The following is a 22,161-nucleotide window of genomic DNA, read 5'->3' as shown; positions in this document are numbered from 1 at the left end:
GTGAATGTATATGTACAGTATGTGTATATGTGTGTTTGTACAGTGAATGTATATGTACAGTATATGTATGTGTGTGTTTGTACAGTGAATGTATATGTACAGTATGTGTGTGTTTGTACAGTGAGTGTATATGTACAGTATGTGTATATGCATGTTTTTACAGTGAATGTATATGTACAGTATGTGTATACAGTATGTTTGTATAATGAGGGTGCGTGTGGATGTACGAACTGTGAGTGTGTAAATATGTACTGTATTTGTGTATGTATGTGGGAGCGTAGGTACCTATGTATGTGTGTATGTATGTATGTGAGTATATGTGAATTTGCATGTACAATACATTTGACTCCCAGTGTGTGCAGGAGCCAGAGTACGGCCCCAGCCTCCCCGAGAGCCCATCCCATAAACAGTAGGTGTGGTGCCCAGGGAACCAGGGACCACCGCCCCCACGCAGCCAAGCCGGACAGCGACAGGAACCCCAGAGCCTGACCCCCCGCAACCGGACGGGAAGACCGCCCCCCCCTCCACCCCCACCCCCGGAAAGCCCGGCGAGGCCAGCCCACGGCCACCCCACCCAAGCTGGCCGCCACAGGACCACCCAGCACGGGGCCACGGGAACCAACCACCCACCCCACCCGCACGGACCCCAACGATGGAGATGGAACAACCAGCAACCGCCCCGCCGAGTCCCCCCCTGAGGTAGGGGAAAATAAATAAATAAAATAAATAATAATAATAATAATAAAATACATTAAAAAATAAGAATAAATAAATAATTAAATCTATTTAAACAAAAAAAAAAAGAATTAAAAGAAGATCACAGACATGCTGACACACAAGGTCGCTACCCCAACAACTGGCCGACTCGCAGCACCTCGGAATACCCTGCAGCACTAAACTACCATAGTACACGCAGGGACCAGACCCAGCAGGCCCCAACCAAGACGGGCACCCGGAAGGGATGGACGGTGGGACCCAGGAGCTCCAGACACGCAGTCCGGATGCAGTAGCCTGAGGCGCCGAACCCCACCCGACAGGCAGGCCCAGAACGTACCCCCAGAAATATACATACATATCTATATACATAAACATACACATACAAATGTACACATACACACACATACACATACATATACATACACATACACGTATATATACATACATACCTACCAGTGAAAAGGTTTGAGCTCATTGGACCAGATAATGACTCTGAAATCCGACCACAAGTGCAGACCTGTTGAAGGTCTGCACCGGTTGAAGCGGAAGTATTGGGACACCATTGTATCCCAATACAAACAGATCTGTTTTCATCGCAAAATTCTACAGTATTCTGGACATCTGTGTTGGTGAATCTTTTGCAATTTGTTTAATGGACAATGCAGACTGCAAAGCAGAAAGCTGTAGATAGGATCGGTGTATTAGCGGCTGGCTACAGCAACACAACCAGGAGGACTTTAAGTTGGATACCATACGCGCTATCTGACGCTAGCCGCCGACCGCATCGATGATCGGGTGAAGTCCTTCGTCGCGCCATCAATCGCTGGAACGCAGGTGAGCACGGGTCGTGATGAGCAGATGAGGGCTGGCTGGCGTAGGTGGAGAGCTAATGTTTTTAGCATAGCTCTGTCGAGGTCCCGTAGCTAAGTTAGCTTCAATGGCGTCGTTAGCAACAGCATTGCTAGGCTTCGCCAGGCTGGACAGCATTAACCGTGTGGTTACAGGTCCAGGGTTTAATAGTAATAATAGTATTGTTGTTCTTCTGTCTATCCTTCCAGTCAGGAACTTATTTATTCTGTTTATATCCGCAGTTAAGCACGATGCTATCACGACAGCTCCGTAGCTGAAGTGCTTCGCCGATGTATTGTCGTGGAGATAAAAGTCACTGTGAATGTCCATTTCGCGTTCTCGACTGTCATTTTCAAGAGGATATAGTATCCGAGGTGGGTTAAAATACAAATCCGTTATCCACAATAGAAAAAGGAGAAAGCGTGGAATCCAATGAGCCCTTGTACCTAAGTTACGGTCAGAGCGAAAAAAGATACGTCCTGCACTGCACTCTAATCCTTCACTCTCATTTTCCTCATCCACAAATCTTTAATGGGGTAATCGTCACTTTCTCGGTCCGAATAGCTCTCGCTGCTGGTGTAAACAATGTGCAAATGTGAGGAGCCCTTCAACCTGTGACATCACGCTACTTCCGGTACAGGCAAGGCTTTTTTATCAGCGACCAAAAGTTGCGAACTTTATCGTCGATGTTCTCAACTAAATCCTTTCAGCAAAAATATGGCAATATCCCGAAATGATCAACTATGACACATAGAATGGATCTGCTATCCTCGTTTAAATAAGAAAATTTCATTTCAGTAGGCCTTTAACGCAGATCGCTTCCAACGATTTTCCACATTCACTTCCTTGGCGAGGGGTGTGGCATTCCTCATCCACGTCGCACGAGCATATAAAAGGTCAAATCAAAAAGATGGATGCAAGGCTGGCACAAGTGTCACCAACCACGCACTGCAGATGAAATGGCTCAAGCTAAAGATATTATTCTGAGGGCAGCACAAAAGGCAGCCTTCTCAGAAGAGCTTTTAGCTTTACAAGAAAACAAGCCAGTTTCAAGAAACAGCCCTTTGTTGAAACTCAACCCAACATTGGAGGATGGACTCATTTGTGTGGGAGGTAGACTAAAGTGCTCTGAACTCACACGTTTAAAAAATAATCCTGTAATCCTCCCCAGGAAAAACCACATCTCTGTGTTGCTCACGCGCCACCACCGTATGATGGCGTGGCGAAGTTGGGAGAGTGGCCGTGCCAGCAATCTGAGGGTTACTGGTTCAATCCCCACCTTCTACCATCCTAGTCACGTCCGTTGTGTCCTTGAGCAAGACACTTCACCCTTGCTCCTGATGGGCCTGGTTAGCGCCGTGCATGGCAGCTCCCGCCATCAGTGTGTGAATGTGTGTGTGTGTGAATGTGGAAAATAGTGTCAAAGCGCTTTGAGTTCCTTAAAAAAAAAAAAGGTAGAAAAGCGCTATACAAGTACGACCCATTTACCATTTACCATATGCAGGTAAAACATCAAGGCCGACATTTTACCGAAGGAGGCATCAGAGCAGCAGGATTGTGGATTCTAGGTGGTCGGTCTTTAATCAACTAAATTCTTCACAAATGCACAATCTGTCGTAGACTTCGAGGGAAGGTTCAAGAACAACAAATGGCTAATTTGCCTCCGGAATGTCTTAAATCTTGTTCTCCTTTTACGTATGTGGGAGTCGATGTCTTTGGACCCTGGTCTGTCCTAACCAGACGTACCAGAGGAGGACAAGCAGAGAGCAAGCGGTGAGCCATGATGTTCACTTGTCTTAGTTCGAGAGCAGTTCATGAGTTAATCGAGTCTATGGACACTTCAAGTTGCATCAACGCCATCAGGCGTTTTTTCATTCTGATTGTGGCACTAATTTTACGGGAGCATGCAAAGAGCTTGGAATGAACAAGGCAGTGCAGAAGTGTCTCAGTAATCAGCAGTGCATTTGGAAATTCAACCCACCACATGATTCCCATATGGGAGGCTCCTGGGAGCGAATGATCGGGATTGCAAGAAGAATCCTGGATTCAATGTTACTGCAGCATGGGACACGTATAACCCACAAAGTCCTTTGCACTATGATGGCGGAGGTCACTGCAATTATAAATGCACGACCACTTCGACCTGTATCCATAGACCCACAACAACGCTTCATTCTTTCACCATCAATGCTCCTAACACAGAAGGCAGGAGCTCCACCTTCACCCGGAGAATTCACAGAGAAGGACCTTTACTACTCAGTGGCCTAATGGTTAGAGTGCACACGATTATCATAATTTCATGACCGAAGCAAAAAACGTTTTACCCTTTTATACTGAAATAAATACACCTTCAACTTATTAAATAAAAATATAGAAAAAACTACCGACAGCGGTAAAGTTTAGATCCATTAAGCAAAGAAGAAAGTGAATGAATGTTTATCCATCCATCCATTTTCTACCTCTTGTCATTTTCGGGGTCGCGGGGGAAGCTGGAGCCTATCTCAGCTGCATTCAGGCGGTAGGCGGGGTACACCCTGGACAAGTCGCTACCTCATTGCAGGGCCAGCACAGATAGACAGACAACATTCACACTCGCTTTCACACACTATAACTGAATACATTTACTTATGCATAAAAATGTGTTTTCTTTTGTATTATATTTTTTAATGAATTGAGTAACATTTATGACAACCTTTTTCCAAAACACAATATAGAATGTGAGATATAACAGGATAATGCATACATTTATCATTTGTTTTCAAAACGCTTACAAAAAAGTGGGACCACAAAAATTTACTGTGGGACCCAATTTATATGACTTGGCCCCATTTTGAAAATTCCTAGCGCCAACACTGATACATATCTGCGATTAATCGTTATTAATTCTGAGTTACATATATATATATATATATATATATATGTATGTGTGGAAAAAATCACAAGACTACTTCATCTCTACAGGCCTGTTTCATGAGGGGTTTCCCTCATGAAACAGAAACACATGAGCCAATCACCACGCCTCTACGCCTGCCTGTACCCACCCGTTCTGTGCCCTATATAAACCATGATATGTGAATGCTTCTATTAAAATCTCCTGATGATTGAGGAGACCCCTCATGAAACAGGCCTGTAGAGATGAAGTAGTCTTGTGATTTTTTTCCACACATACATATATTGCGCTCTACCACGGTATTGAGCACAATTTTTTTGGATAATCTAATTAAGACATATATATATACAGGTAAAAGCCAGTAAATTAGAATATTTTGAAAAACTTGATTTATTTCAGTAATTGCATTCAAAAGGTGTAACTTGTACATTATATTTATTCATTGCACACAGACTGATGCATTCAAATGTTTATTTCATTTAATTTTGATGATTTGAAGTGTCAACAAATGAAAATCCAAAATTCCGTGTGTCACAAAATTAGAATATTACTTAAGGCTGATACAAAAAAGGGATTTTTAGAAATGTTGGCCAACTGAAAAGTATGAAAATGAAAAATATGAGCATGTACAATACTCAATACTTGGTTGGAGCTCCTTTTGCCTCAATTACTGCGTTAATGCGGCGTGGCATGGAGTCGATGAGTTTCTGGCACTGCTCAGGTGTTATGAGAGCCCAGGTTGCTCTGATAGTGGCCTTCAACTCTTCTGCGTTTTTGGGTCTGGCATTCTGCATCTTCCTTTTCACAATACCCCACAGATTTTCTATGGGGCTAAGGTCAGGGGAGTTGGCGGGCCAATTTAAAACAGAAATACCATGGTCCGTAAACCAGGCACGGGTAGATTTTGCGCTGTGTGCAGGCGCCAAGTCCTGTTGGAACTTGAAATCTCCATCTCCATAGAGCAGGTCAGCAGCAGGAAGCATGAAGTGCTCTAAAACTTTCTGGTAGACGGCTGCGTTGACCCTGGATCTCAGGAAACAGAGTGGACCGACACCAGCAGATGACATGGCACCCCAAACCATCACTGATGGTGGAAACTTTACACTAGACTTCAGGCAACGTGGATCCTGTGCCTCTCCTGTCTTCCTCCAGACTCTGGGACCTCGATTTCCAAAGGAAATGCAAAATTTGCTTTCGTCAGAAAACATGACTTTGGACCACTCAGCAGCAGTCCAGCTCTTTTTTTCCTTAGCCCAGGTGAGACGCTTTTCGCGCTGTTTCTTGGTCAACAGTGGCTTGACACGAGGTATGCGGCAGTTGAAACCCATGTCTTTCAAGCGTCTCTTGGTGGTGGATCTTGAAGCACTGACTCCAGCAGCTGTCCACTCCTTCTGAATCTCCCCCACATTTTTGAATGGGTTTTTTTTCACAATCTTGACCAGGGCGCGGTGATCCCTATCGCTTGTACACTTTTTCTGACCACAGTTTTTCCTTCCCTTTGCCTCTCCATTAATGTGTTTGGACACAGAGCTCTGAGAACAGCCAGCCTCTTCAGCAATAACCTTTTGTGTCTTTCCCTCCTTGTGCAATGTGGTTGCCTTTTGGACAGCTGTCAAATCTGAAGTCTTCCCCATGTTTGTGTAGGCTTCAGAACTGGACTGAGAGACCATTTAAAGCCCTTTGCAGGTGTTTTGAGTTAATCAGCTGATTAGTTTGTGGCACCAGGTGTCTTCAAAATTTAACCCTTACACAATATTCTAATTTTGTGACACACGGAATTTTGGATTTTCATTTGTTGCCACTTCAAATCATCAAAATTAAATGAAATAAACATTTGAATGCATCAGTCTGTGTGCAATGAATAAATATAATGTACAAGTTACACCTTTTGAATGCAATTACTGAAATAAATCAAGTTTTTCAAAATATTCTAATTTACTGGCTTTTACCTATATATATATATATATATATATATATATATATATATATATATATATATATATATATATATATATATATATATATATATATATATATATATATATATATATATACATACATATTTATACACATATAATATATATGATATATATTATGTGTAATATATACAATATATATATATATGTGTATATACAGTATATATATTTTTTAAAACACACACAGCACCATTTTTACTGACCATTGTGGCCCCCGAGCAGTGTTGGGTTAGTTACTGAAAACCAGTAACTAGTTACAGTTACTAGTTACTTTATTTCAAAAGTAACTCAGTTACTTACACCAAAAAGTAATGCGTTACTGTGAAAAGTAACTATTTAGTTACTTTTTTTTTTCTTCTTCTTTTTTTAAGGCTCCCATTAATGCCCTTTTAGCCTTCATGTCAGTACTGTTATTGCAGTGGAGAATAATACAATCTGTTGATCAACTTGACATGCATTTGCATCACTGAACTCTGCTAAGCAATGTTCTACATACAACACACAAAGACAAAGATATGTTACAAAGGTCAATTTGTTTCTGGCCAGAACAAATTGACAAAACTATTTTAAATAGCTGCAACATAACATACATAAGTAACAAACATCATAATAACAGCATAGCTGTAAAGCAAGAAAGGCACACACTACATACACAAAGCCTAACCAGGCATTTTTTCCTCAATTAATTCTGACACAAAATCATGTCTGAAGCCCAGAACACTCTACACATTTCCCCAGTTTTAGTTTAGAGATAAGGAAAGATTGGCCTGGCCCACTAGGATCCCTCTTTATGTTTGTGAACTTTATAGTCTATACATTTAGAGTGATGTGATAATCAAACACTCTAGAAGTCTAGAATGAAAGAGTATATAAGAGAATTGACAGCAACGTTCCCTCTAAGGTGCGCGCCTGTGCAATTGCGCACTGCTCAAGCGTCCTGCGCACAGCAAATCTATACCACGCACAAAATCAAATAAAAAAATAAGCGCATAACAATTTTCGACACAACACGGACACGACAGAGAAAACACTTTTCGTCCTCCTTGTTCAAATATCGTAACGTCTGTCGAGGCGCTTTGAGGACATGAATTCCATCCATCACTTTACTGAGCAAAACTGTTTATTGTCGGCCATAAACACATCACAAAAACATTAGTAAAAAAAATTATATCTAGCAAAAGTGGTCATTTTCTGCAGTACAAACCAGACCAAAAGCAACTTTGTTACATCAACAGCAGCCACTCGCTCTTTCTCACTTGCGCCAACACATGCACATATGGCACTTAGCCAGTGATGCGTTTACAGCCACACAAAAAGTCGGACAACTCCAACACCACACATAAAGTGTCATTCCAGGTCGTTACTCTATGATTTACCAATGAAATGTGTGCTTATTCTAGTGTCATTTATTAGGAATCTTAATTTATAAATATTAATCATGAAATGCTGTTAGTATATTAAATAAATACTAATAAAAATATATTTTTTACAAACAGGAAGTTGCAGGAATGTACACATGAGCCCCTGCTTACATCTCATTGTGCAACATGTGAATGTTTTAATGGGAACTAAATGCAATGTCTGAAAGGGGTACAAACTATTTCCAAAGCAGGACCTCCACCCAGACAAACAATACAAGTATGCAGTTCATGAAAAACAATATTTGTTGTTATTGTCATTGTAAGTGGGCCTAAACACTTATATTAGAAATGGAAATGACTGCTGTCATTTGATTATAATAATAAGAGAATGTTGTCCGTCTATCTGTGTTGGCCCTGCGATGAGGTGGGGACTTGTCCAGGGTGTACCCCGCCTTTAGCCCAAATGCAGCTGAGATAGGCTCCACGACCCCGAAAGGGACAAGCGGTAGAAAATGGATGGATGGATGGAGATGTAACTTGTTATTTAGTCAGGTTTGGGACAGGTGTGCTGCTGGTGTAGCCACAGTGTGCACGTCTGATGTTGCTCACATGGGCTCCACTGAATGCTCAGGGAGTTTTTGCGTTTGCTCGCACACATGAAAAATTAGAGGAAACTTTGGTTGACAGAGTGTGTACCTTCAGTGCTGAATGATGAGCAGAGGCAGAGTTAATCCTTAAAGGCCTACTGAAATGATTTTTTTTTATTTAAGCGGGAATAGCAGATCCATTCTATGTGTCATACTTGATCATTTCGCGATATTGACATATTTTTGCTGAAAGGATTTAGTAGAGAAAATCGACGATAAAGTTCGCAACTTTTGCTCGCTGATAAAAAAAAGCCTTGCCTGTACCGGAAGTAGCGTGACGTCACAGGAGCTAGTATTCCTCACAATTCCCCATTGTTTACAATGGAGCGAGAGAGATTCGGACCGAGAAAGTGATGATTACCCCATTAATTTGAGCGAGGATGAAAGATTTGTAGATGAGGAACTTTACAGTGAACGACTTGAGAGGCAGTGATGGACGTATCTTTTTTCGCTCTGACCGTAACTTAGGTACAAGCTGGCTCATTGGATTCCACACTCTCCATTTTTTATTGTGGATCACGGATTTGTATTTTAAACCACCTCGGATACTATATCCTCTTGAAAATGAGAGTCGAGAACGCGAAATGGACATTCAGTGCCTTTTATCTCCACAACAATACATCGGCGAAATGCTTTAGCTACGAGCTAACGTGATAGCATCGTGCTTTAACTGCATATAGAAACAAAAAAATAAACCCCTGACTGGAAGGATAAATAGAAAATCAACAATACTATTAAACCGTGGACATGTAAATACACGGTTAATGCTTTCCAGGCTGGCGAAGGTTAACAATCCTGTGCTAACGACGCCATTGAAGCTAACTTAGCAACTTAGCAACGGGACCTCACAGAGCTATGCTAAAAACATTAGCTCTCCACCTACGCCAGCCAGCCCTCATCTACTCATCAACACCCGTGCTCACCTGCGTTCCAGCGATCGGCAGAAGGACGAAGGACTTCACCCGATGCGTTTGGCGGCCCGGAGACGTAGGAAGTCAAGGTGAGGTCGCCGGCTAGCGCGGCTAGCGCTCCAACAAAGTCCTCCTGGTTGTGTTGCTGTAGTCCGCTGCTAATACACCGATCCCACCTACAACTGTCTTCTTTGCAGCCTTCATTGTTCATTAAACAAATTGCAAAATATGTCCAGAATACTGTGGAATTATGAAATGAAAACAGAGCTTTTTGTATAGGATTCTACGGGTACCATAACTTCCGTTACTCTGACTTCGTCACGCGCATACGTCATCATACCGCGACGTTTCAGCCGGATATTTCCCAGGAAGTTTTAAATGTCACTTTATAAGTTAACCCGGCCCTATTGGCTTGTGTTGCAATGTTAAGATTTCATCATTGATATATAAACTATCAGACTGCGTGGTCGGTAGTAGTGGGTTTCAGTAAGCCTTTAAGTGGTGGTGGTGGTCCGGTGGAGGGAAAGTGGCATTGGAGTCTCTGTCTCTCTTTACTAACTTTGTCGAAGCATGTTGCTTGTGTAGCTTGTTTCAGCAGATTTGATTTGCTGTTTTGGGCAGTAGATTGGATCTTTGATTCAAAGCACAATTTACATTTAACTAAAATGTTATTTTCTCTGTGCTCGACAAAAGAAAAGTAGTGAAAATATTTCCAGGTTAACAAACTCCACTTCTGGCTCCGCCATGATCAGACACGCCCCCCCCCCCCCCCCCCCCCCCCTCCCCACACTCCCCACACTAACACCCAGACACACACAGAGCGCAGGTCTCTTCTCAGAAGAATCAGAACTACGACACTGCACCGCTCCGATAAAACACACTTTATACTACATAAAAAGTAACATAAAATAACGCAGTAACGCATCATGTAGTAACGGTAACTGAGTTACTGAATATAAAAAATAACGAGTTAGATTACTAGTTACCGCCGAAACTAACGGCGTTACAGTAACGCGTTACTTTGTAACGCGTTAGTCCCAACACTGCCTCCGAGTCAAAATATTTACCCATGCCTGCTCTAAAACAACAACTGGTTCGGCTCTAACATTGGCCAGATTATAATTATCCAAATATTATAAGCAGCAAAGTTGTTAACGGCTGTCCACTTTGCTGCTAATCATACAGTATTAGTTTGTCCTGCAACTCAGTGCAGCATTTAGGCAAGAGGAAAAGCGAGTACCTGCGGCTGAGGAGAGTGTTCAACAAATTTTGTTTTGGATCATATTTTTATTGGTGTTTCATTTAAAAAAAAGACAGAAGTAATATTTTGACGCGAACATGAGGTTTAAAAACGCGGATTTCACATGCCTGCTCAATTTACTAAGAAAAAGTTGAAGCGTTGCTTCGACTAGTGTGACATCCAATCTAATCTATTTTATTTTTATGTGCTGTGCAGTAGGAAGAGTAAACATTTAAAAGCAAGATACAATTAGACACCAAATGAAGGAATAATTAATTCCCCCCAAAAAAGTGTAAATAAAAGAAGAGATTACACAATTCTCTTGCGGGTTTAGAAGCCAAGGAGTAAAATGGGTTTTAAGAAGTGAATGAATGTATTGTACATGCAAATTCACATATACTCACACACATACATACAGACATACATAGGTACCTACGCTCCCACATACATATACAAATACATACAGTACATATTTACACACTCAAAGTTCGTACATCCACACGCACATTCATTATACAAACATACTGTATACACATACTGTACATATACATTCACTGTAAAAACATACATATACACATACTGTACATATACATTCACTGTACAAACACACACATACACATACTACACATACATTCACTGTACAAACACACACATACATATACTGTACATATACATTCACTGTACAAACACACATTTACACATACTGTACATATACATTCACTGTTCAAACACACATACTGTATACACATACTGTACATATACATTCGCTGTACACACATATACACATACTGTACATATACATTCACTGTACAAGCACACATACACATACTGTACATATACAAGTACATATGCACACATACACTCATGCACATAATCACCTTTCATCAAACATATATTAACGTTGTTGCCCTAGGGTAAACTGGGTATAACACATGGCACACTGACAAAGCTTAACCTATTGTTACTATAACAATCTACAAGGTTAAGGTTGCTTCTCTTTCTTCCCCTCTATTTTTCTGCATTCTTTCGTATCTCAAGTTATCATTACGTATATGTATTGTTGCATTTGAACAATTGTATTGTTGATAATAAAGGTAAAGTACTGGTATTGTTTATTATCAATAGCACTATTTCTATTGGTATTCATATTGCTCCATTTTTAGTGTAATAATGCTCATTGTCATTTCTGTATTTTTTTTTTTTAATTTTCGCTAACTGCTTATTTGCTATTACTTTTACCATCATATTTGTACATGTCGTATTTGCTGATGTTGCTCTGTTGTTGTTGTTGTTGTTGTGTTTGCTGTTGTTGTTTTTGTCTCTCTGTCTAATCCCCCTCTTGTCCCCACAATTCCCCCCTCTGTCTTCCTTTTTCTCTCTTTCTATCCCCTCCTGCTCCGGCCCGGCTGCACCAAATGATAATATAAATACATTTAATAAAGTCAAAATACAAGTAAGGCAACAAGAGAAGTATCCTACACTTCTCTTTTGTAAAGTAAATCTGAACAGCCGATATGGGCATCTACATCTGCTATATGATTTGCCCGAGAAGCTGGGCAGGACATTATAAAAAAAATAAAAATAAAAATAAAATAAATAATAAAATAAAATAAAAGAAGTGAATGAAAAGTAAATATAGAAAGGAACATCCTGATCACTAAAGGGGGTATGCTGCAAAGCTTTGATTACGGCAGAAAACATATGATCCCTTCCGGATCTTAAGCTAGTCGTTGGGAGGACAAGAAGAGATTGATCAGCAAACCGCGGTGACTGCGTGAGGCTGAAGATTTTCAAGAGGTCAAAAAATATAGAGGTGATGATCCATTACGAGAGTTAAAAACAGAAATACATTCTAAAATAAACTGGTAACTGATGGAGATATGTTAAAATATGGTAATTGTTAAAAGCAAAGTAGCTGCATTTTGTAAACGTTCACTCCCACATAAAGGGAATTGCAGTAGTCTAAAACAATATTAAAGAAATACAACTGGTTTGATGTTAGATAAACAGTTTAGTATGACAAAGCACTACATTAGTTGCGATCTCTGCACATACTAATGTTGAGATCGATAGTTATATTTTGATAAAGACGGTAAAAACATGCGTACTCGTAAACGAAGCGTGCAACAACAAACATAGCTGTAGATGTAAAGTTGAATCATGAAATGCAACGTTACCTGAGCAAAAATTATGCATGATTTATCCGGGAGAGTATTGACAACAATTTCCTTGACTCAGCCACACACCAAGAAGTTGTAGGCCTCTGTGATTTTCCAAGTTTTCATCTGTTTTGTTGTAGGGCTGGGCGATATATCGATATACGCGATATATCGCGGGTTTGTCTCTGTGTGATATAGAAAATGACTATATCGTGATATTCGAGTATACGTTCTCACGCAGTTGCTTTTAGCTGCTGGCATTACACTACAGGCTCTCCTCGCTCTTTCCTGTGTCTCCTTCTCCCAGAAAGACAAGCGCACCTTCTTACACACGTCACATACTGTCACGGCATACGTCACATACGTATACGCCCTCGCGCAGCAAAGAGTAGCAGCATGGGTAACCGTAGCTGTGATGCTAGCACAACCGTGCGAGTGGTAATACGAGAGAAGGTGCGAATCTGGTAACAAATGAAGGAATAATTAATTCCCCCAAAAAACAGCAGGGGGTCCATCGTCTGGCGGTGGTTTGGCTTCAAGTGGGAATATGTCGAACAGACAACCGTAATTTGTCAACTGTGGGGCAAAAGCGTTGCTATAAAATGTAGCATTACTGCTAATATGTAGCATCATTTGAAAAGTCACATGCTAGCTAGAGAATGAAGAGTGCTTACTCCGCATGTCAACATCTCCGTTCGGTGCCACACGTCCACACCACCAAAATGCAGAGGCAAACATTTCCAGATCAACACCGTATGAAAAAAATAGTGATTTTTTTAGTTGTGATGTCCTTCTCTGCATGAAAGTTTTAAAGTAGCATATATTAATGCAGTATGAAGAAGAATGTTTTAATGTAGACACATAGAATCATCATACTGCTGTGATTATATGCATCAAGTGTTCATTCAAGGCTAAGGCAAAATATCGAGATATACAGTATATCGTGTATCGCCATATGGCCTTAAAATATCGCGATATTAAAAAAAGGCCATATCGCCCAGCCCTATTTTGTTGTATAGAATGATGTCTTGAGCACAAGATAGTTTGGCATGTCTGGGAAGGCGACTGATGGATATCAAATCTTATTTTGATAAAGGGCTCTATTCCATTACATAGTTAGATTTTTTTGCTTGTATCTGCTTTTTGCAGGAAGATCTAGGCCTCTTGCGTACGTAGATAGTTTGCACACAAAAGCAATCTTGGCTTGGTTGACCTCCATTTTTTTTTACTTCCGGGAAGAAGTCATGTGTCGGAATACAAGCAATAAAGAGAGATAATGGCCAACTAAGCAACAGGCACCGTTTTTGCTACCAAGGGCATGTGCGGCTGTGCCCGGAAGCATTCACTTACTGTCATTTTGACGTTAGTTTTTCTGACAAAATAAACTAAAATAACATGTCTACAGTTCAAAACATACTCCAGCTCGTAAACTTACAACAAAACATGCTTATATTTTGTAAAAGTAGAATTCTGTGGCCGTATTTGACGCACTCTGCTGCTACATTCCTGCAGTGTTTAGTGACCAGCAAACTGTCTAACATGCACCCAACGGGGCAATAAACGTAAAAAAAATACACAGAACGACCAAAAAAATAACTTTCTTACCCTCATTGTGCCAAAATCTTCTTTAGCTTTGGTTGTGCGGAAAGCGATGCTAAAGCTTTTCACAACTGTCGTGGGTGTAGCAGGCCAATGCTGCACAACAGGGCAATTTCACATGTCGAAAAAATAATGAGGAAGTGCCATAGACATATAGCATCAGCTCAAAATTAGTAGCAGTCATCATGGCGCCCTGCAGTCCCGTAAGTGCCTTTTGACCAATCATTGAAACTGGGTTGGCCATACTCTCGGGCTCCATCTAGTCGTAGACTAAATAATTAATGTACAGTGTTTTATTTTTCTTTATTCAAACACAGCTTTACTGTTCAAACTGTGTGTAATGTTACAGTGGCTAAAAATATTAAATATACTTGTTAAATAAAACCTCTGCCTTGTTTTTAATGACAATTTAGGCCTACTCTGCTTTTTGGAGGTGGTACTTGGTGAAAAAAGTTTATGAACCACCAACATTAGAGTTCACCTTTGGACCGATTAAAAATTACTTTAATTATGTTTTCAGTTGATTGAGGAAGCTCACAGCTAATCAGGCTATTAAGTCCTTTAGGCCAGGGAAATAGGAACGAGTTCAACATTGGGACATACACGCTCGCACGCACACGTAAACATAAATTCCCATTTAAATGTAGACTGACTCATTATCCTCGCAAAGCAAAGGGGGGTGGAATTATGATCTGGAATATAGATTGACGAGCAGGGTATCGAGAAAGCAGCATTGGCACACAAGCTCGTGATCACAGTGCCGCTATAAATAGTTTGTCTGAGTTAACGCTTATAATACCAATATCACTAATACTTGGTTAATATTCAAGTCACGAAATGTAAATGGAGTATTGTTGGCGCTTTTTGGATGATTTGTTTTTTTTAACAGGTTTTATGGGCGGAATAGAGGACTTCCTATTGGCTCCGCTGTAAGCGGCCTTTTATTTACAAATTACAATGCATTAAAAAAATGACATTCGTCATCATGTCTTTCATAATGATTGTGAACGATAGGGAAATTTTCAAAAAAGTGTAGTTCTTCTTTAAAGTTTTGTTTGACAGAACTTGAGTATCCATGAATTTTGGTTGTGGCTGATATTGCTCTGTCCTCTGTCTATTGCCTTCAGAGTCTCCCTGCAATCTGTCCCGACTCTGAACACCCTTAAATGAAAAGTCACAATGCCACTGAACTGCACTTACGATGAGCAAGCAACACAATTTTTAATTTTTTTGTGAAATATCTCTTGTTATATGTTAGTCCATTTTACCTGTCGGTTTGCTCCTCTCTTTATGACTTCACTCCCTGCATTAAGCCAGTGATGTTCCTGCATGGCAGTAACATATTTACAAACCCCGTTTCCATATGAGTTGGGAAATTGTGTTAGATGTAAATATAAACGGAATACAATGATTTGCAAATCATTTTCAACCCATAGTCAGTTGAATATGCTACAAAGACAACATATTTGATGTTCAAACTGATAAACATTTTTTTTTGTTGCAAATAATCATTAACTTTAGAATTTGATGCCAGCAACACGTGACAAAGAAGTTGGGAAAGGTGGCAATAAATACTGATAAAGTTGAGGAATGCTCATCAAACACTTATTTGGAACATCCCACAGGTGAACAGGCAAATTGGGAACAGGTGGGTGCCATGATTGGGTATAAAAGTAGATTCCATGAAATGCTCAGTCATTCACAAACAAGGATGGGGCGAGGGTCACCACTTTGTCAACAAATGCGTGAGCAAATTGTTGAACAGTTTAAGAAAAACCTTTCTCAACCAGCTATTGCAAGGAATTTAGGGATTTCACCATCTACGGTCCGTAATATCATCAGAGGGTTCAGAGAATCTGGAGAAATCACTACACGTAAGCAGCTAAGCCCATGACCTTTGATCCCTCAGGCTGTACTGCATCAACAAGCGACATCAGTGTGTAAAGGATATCACCACATGGGCTCAGGAACACTTCAGAAACCCACTGTCATTAACTACAGTTGGTCGCTACATCTGTAAGTGCAAGTTAAAACTCTCCTATGTAAGGCGAAAACCGTTTATCAACAACACCCAGAAACGCCGTCGGCTTCGCTGGGCCTGAGCTCATCTAAGATGGACTGATACAAAGTGGAAAAGTGGAAAAGTGGAAAAGTGTTCTGTGGTCTGACTAGTCCACATTTCAAATTGTTTTTGGAAACTGTGGACGTCGTGTCCTCCGGACCAAAGAGGAAAAGAACCATCCGGATTGTTCTAGGCGCAAAGTTGAAAAGCCAGCATATGTGATGGTATGGGGGTGTATTAGTGCCCAAGACATGGGTAACTTACACATCTGTGAAGGCGCCATTAATGCGGAAAGGTACATACAGATTTTGGAGCAACATTTGTTGCCATCAACGTTCCCTCTAAGGTGCGCGCCTGCGCAATTGCGCACTGCTCAAGCGTCCTCTGCGCACAGCAAATATATGCCGCGCACCAAATCAAATCCCATCTGAATTCTAAACAAAATAAACACATTTATTCTGTGTAATTTTGCAATGCAACTCTGAGTGACAGTGACAACAAGCGGCCCTAACGGTGTTCGTCAACACCGTTCAATTGAACACCGTTCAATTATTGTAACGTCTATCGAGATGCTTTGAGGACAGGAATTATATCGATCACTTTATTAAATAAATGATAAATGGGTTATACTTGTATAGCGCTTTTCTACCTTCAAGGTACTCAAAGCGCTTTGACAGTATTTCCACATTTACCCATTCACACACACATTCACACACTGATGGCGGGAGCTGCCATGCAAGGCGCTAACCAGCAGCCATCAGAGGCAAAGGGTGAAGTGGCTTGCCCAAGGACACAACGGACGTGACTAGGAAGGTAGAAGGTGGGAATTGAACCCCAGTAACCAGCAACACTCCGATTGCTGGCACAGCCACTCTACCAACTTCGCCACGCCGTCCCTATTGAGCAAAACTGTTTATATTCGGCACCAACCACACCAAAAACATGAGTAAAAAACTTCTATCTCGAAAAACTAGTCATTTTCTGCCGTACAAACCAGGCCAAAACCAACTTGTCATCTGTCACCAACACGCATACCACTAAGCCACTGGTGCGTTTATGGCCACACAAAAAGTCAGACAACTCAAACACCACACAAAGTTACACTATGACTCCTCAGTCATACGTGTGCTTATTCTACTGTCATTTATTATTAATGTTAATTTATTTATATTAATCATGGAATGCTGTTACTAGAGAAAATTACATGAATGCACACTTCATCCTATGCTTACATTTCATTGTGCAACATGAGGATGTTTAAGGGGAACTAAATGTGATCTCTGAAAGGGGCACAAATGATTTCCAAAGCAGGACCCCCACCCAGACATATTGTACAATACTAATCCATAGCTTATGAAAAACAAGATTTATTTTATTTTCATCACAAGTGGGCCAAATCACTAATATTACAAAATAATCTCATGAAAATGACTCCTCATTTGAGTGTTATTATAAAAGATTGGTGTGCTGCTGGTATTGCCACATGTGATGTTGCTCACATGTGCTCCACTGAATGCTCAGGGGAGTTTTTGTGTTTGCTCAGACACATGAACAATTAGAGGGAACATTGGTTGCCATCCAAGCAACGTTACCATGGACGCCCCAGCTTATTTCAGCAAGACAATGCCAAGCCACGTGTTACATCAACGTGGCTTCATAGTAAAAGAGTGCGGGTACTAGACTGGCCTGCCTGTAGTCCAGACCTGTCTCCCATTGAAAATGTGTGGCGCATTATGAAGCCTAAAATACCACAACGGAGACCCCCAGACTGTTGAACAACTTAAGCTGTACATCAAGCAAGAATGGGAAAGAATTCCACCTGAGAAGCTTAAAAAATGTGTCTCCTCAGTTCCCAAACGTTTACTGAGTGTTGTTAAAAGGAAAGGTCATGTAACACAGTCGGGGGCGCCGAAAAGGGGGGGTAAAGGAGACGGATTCTAGGGGCCCATGATGGAGGGGGGCCCAGAGAGGCCCCTAGTGATGATGAAATTATAATACAGAAAAAATAATGACACTAAGTTATTAACTAACACATAATCACACATGTTTTATTTTCCATGTCCTGGTAACAATACCTTTATTTGTTTTGGAAGCATCAACACCTGCAGGGCCCTCCTTTCCCCCCCTCTATTTACGTAAAATGGTTCAGTCCGACTGGATCAGCTGCAGGTAGAGCACCTGCGATTTGTCACAGACAGCGCCACAGCGGGCAAAGCGGAGGAGACAGCAGTATGCCTCAAAAATCAGGCAGCCAAAAAAGAAAGGAAAAGAAAATAAGAGAGGAGAAGGAGTTGAAGGGTCGACAATATGTCACCCAATATTTCCAAAAAAAAGGTGGGTTTGTTAGTTGTGGTGGAAAGTTGTGCATATTAACTTTGTCCCTGTCTGTGGTAATAAGCTAGCTCACTTTTCTCACCATGTTAGCTCAAGAAAACTCTGGATTTTTACATTTTACTGCTATATTAGTTAAATAATCAATCCAGTCAAACATTTATCAAGCTGTTCTCTTTCAATAATAGTTGATCTCCCCTCTGTCAAAATGATGCCTCATTCTGAACAGAGTCAAGTGCACCAGCAGCAGCAGCAGCAGCAGCAGCTGTCTGTCAGCCCCCAAGTCCCCCTGCCCCTGAATCAGCCCCAGTCCCCCCACATGAGGAAGAAGGTGAGCAGCTGTGTGTGTTGAAATAATAATAATAATAATAATAATAATAATAATAATAATAATATTAATAATATAATACAAAATATAATAAATTTTACTACAGTCTCAAGAATCAGTGGTGCAGCAAATAAATGATTCAAAATGAATTCCATTGTATTCAGAGTGTTTAGTTCTTCCCCTACTGTACATGTCAACTGTGATGCTGTTCTTCTTTCAAAAATATGGTAATGATAGTCAAAAATACCATTAAAATGCATAAGTGTATGTAAAATAGCATCAAAAAATGTTGCCGCTGTGTTGGGGGCCCTGTAAAGATTATTTTCATGGGGCCCAAAATCCCTATAGCGGCGCCCCTGAACACTGGTGAACATGCCCTTTCCCAACTACTTTGGCATGTGTTGCAGCCATGAAATTGTAAGTTAATTATTATTTGCAAAAAAAAAAAAAAGTTTATGAGTTTGAACATCAAATATCTTGTCTTTGTAGTGCATTCAATTGAATATGGGTTGAAAAGGATTTGCAAATCATCGTATTCCGTTTATATTTACATCTAACACAATTTCCCAACTCATATGGAAACGGGGTTTGTACAAGGCCTTTGTGAAGTTGCCCCCCCTGCAAAACTCTGTTGAAATAGTCTCATTCTTTTGTGCTGGTTTGTGCAGTTGAAATGGTTGTTTGCGCTGTATAGGTCAATTAAAGGTCATGGACATAGTCCAGAATCATTAGGTGTTGTCTTTGTCTTGTTGTGTAACGTTACTGACACTGACGTCCTGCTGCTGTTTCATTCTTTTTAAGTTTTTGCATTTTTCTAATCCGAAAGAGGATTACAAAAAACATTCTAGCCAGTGTTGACGTTACTTGGGAACACTGCCAAAGTAAGCAATTAATACGGGACAAGTGACCATGCCAGAATTAAGATGACGTAACTCAAAATACATGGTTTCTAAATATAAACACAAACAAACTGCAATACGTTATTATCAAGTAATATTCTTAGAAAAGTTCTGAACAGACCTTCAGCTGGTGTCCCGTCCCCACATTCAGAGCTATTGAAGGAAGTCAAATGGTACTGTGTTGCACCCGTACCGGAAGAACCGATCGGTCCACACATGCGCGAAGTCTACGTCACTTCATTTTCATATTTTACGACGGAGCATCTGAAAGGTCAGATACTGTGATGTTGTAGAGATGTCCCGATATTAAATTTGGCATATTTATGAACGATAACGACCTTGAGATGGTTATCGATACTATTATATTGCAAGTAAAATTTTTCATACACAAAAATCGATATTTCAAGAGTGAAACCGTAATTTTCTCATTGGATTAATGACTTCCAGTCAACAATAAAATCTTGGAAAATGATTGAAAATTTTAAAATGTCCTCAAATTGCTGTTTTTATTGGAGGAATTTAAATTGTTTTGGATAAGCCCTTTTTTTTAAAATTATTATTATATATTCTTTTTTCATGGATATAGATTTTTATTTGAATCTCATGTGTATTTTCTCTTATATTTACTTTTACTTTAACGTTTTTTGTTTGTATGAGAATTGTTTGAATTTGATTTATTATGTTATTGCTTGGCCTGATCCAGAACATTGGAGCTATGTTGCTATATTATATATTGGAAGTGCCTCAATGTGTTTGTATTTGTATGTTCATTGTTCAATCAAAAGAAAAACACACATACTGTGATATTTGAATATTTTATTAATGGTCTATTATTATTAGTATTACTATTATTATTATTATTATTATTTATTCAAATAATAGATTACATAGTAGTAAAAGAGAGTAAAAATCTAAAAATGATCAAGGGGTAGATAACAGACATTTATTTTCTGTCGTTGCAATGAATTTTTTTTTTAAATGTTGATTTTTTTAAACAAGGCACTTACTTAAATCTTTATCTGCAGTCTGACAAAAAGTAGAATATTAAATGATCAGTATTGTGAAGCAATGTACAGTAGTTGATGTAAATAATGTTGTAAAAACAAATCAATTTCCTTGCCATATTGTTGGGATGTTACTGACATCACGTCCGGCTGTTGAATACGGTGGTGGTAAAGCTAGCTCTGTTTTCAATGGGTACTAGGCGTCATTTAGCCTTTATCGAAGAAAAAATGCCCTATGCTTTTTTGTTTTCGGCTGTACAAACCGTTAAAATCGTAGAAAGGATAAACGTTTCTTCTGAGTTCCTAGAGAGGTAATCAAATAGGGCAGAGAAGTGCAAGATTTGTGGAAACGACGATGAGAAAATCGTGCAGTTCACACTCCAGTCCAAAGGAGCAGAGTCAAAGAATGCATGAGTTTGCAGTGATCATTTCGTTAAAGGTTTCTTTGATATACTTAACAAAAACATTTTTTTCTCATCTAAGTATTATCTTGATCATATTTGTATTTCTTAAACACAGTGTTTCAAAATGCACCAACTCGGAGAACAGAAAGAAAATAAATCAAATGTGATTAAAACCTAAAAGATTTAAGTTTTTACCCAAAGGCAAAAATCATTAATAGACTTAGACTAGACTTAGACTTCCTTTTTATTGTCATTCAAATTTGAACTTTACAGCACAGATAAGAACGACATTTCGTTACATAAGTTCATGGTAGTGCAGGATTTTTAAAAAAAAGCAATAAGGTGCATATATAAATAAATAAATATATATAAATGATATAGAAATATATATATAAAATACATAAATATAAATAAATATATATAAATAAATAAATGAATAGATTACTGTACAGATAAATATATTGCACTTTCTCACTCTCCACGTTTATGGATGTATGTTATATTGTCTTTTTTTATTCCAGCGAGTTAATCCATTTTGGGGGGAGTTGAGGGGATAATTTAATTATGATGCGTTCAAGAGTCTTACGGCCTGACGGAGAAGCTGTTACAGAACCTGGAGGTTCTGCTTCGGAGGCTGCAGAACCTCTTTCTAGAGTCCAGCAGTGAAAACAGTCCTTGGTGGGGGTGGGAGGAGTCTTTGCAGATTTTCTGAGCCCTGGTCAGGCAGCGGCTTTTTGCGATCTCCTGGATAGGAGGAAGAGGAGTCCTGATGATCGTTTCCGCC

At 39.8% G+C, this 22,161-nt stretch overlaps 1 protein-coding gene across 1 annotated transcript in view; it reads right to left on the bottom strand.

The window, feature by feature from the left end:
- LOC133659918 (ATP-dependent translocase ABCB1-like) overlaps positions 1 to 20,183 on the bottom strand; it is a 139,186-nt gene extending 119,003 nt beyond the window's left edge. Inside the window, exon 1 of the mRNA XM_062062783.1 lies at positions 20,091 to 20,183. The gene's annotated coding sequence lies outside the window, so the exon portion shown is untranslated. The remainder of the gene's footprint in view (positions 1 to 20,090) is intronic.
- Between the last annotated feature and the right edge of the window lie 1,978 nt (positions 20,184 to 22,161).

The sequence above is a fragment of the Entelurus aequoreus genome, linkage group LG11, assembly GCF_033978785.1.
Source record: "Entelurus aequoreus isolate RoL-2023_Sb linkage group LG11, RoL_Eaeq_v1.1, whole genome shotgun sequence".
NCBI lineage: Eukaryota > Metazoa > Chordata > Actinopteri > Syngnathiformes > Syngnathidae > Entelurus > Entelurus aequoreus.
Note: the sequence above shows the minus strand (reverse complement) of the source record. Positions and strands in the feature narration are given on the sequence as shown.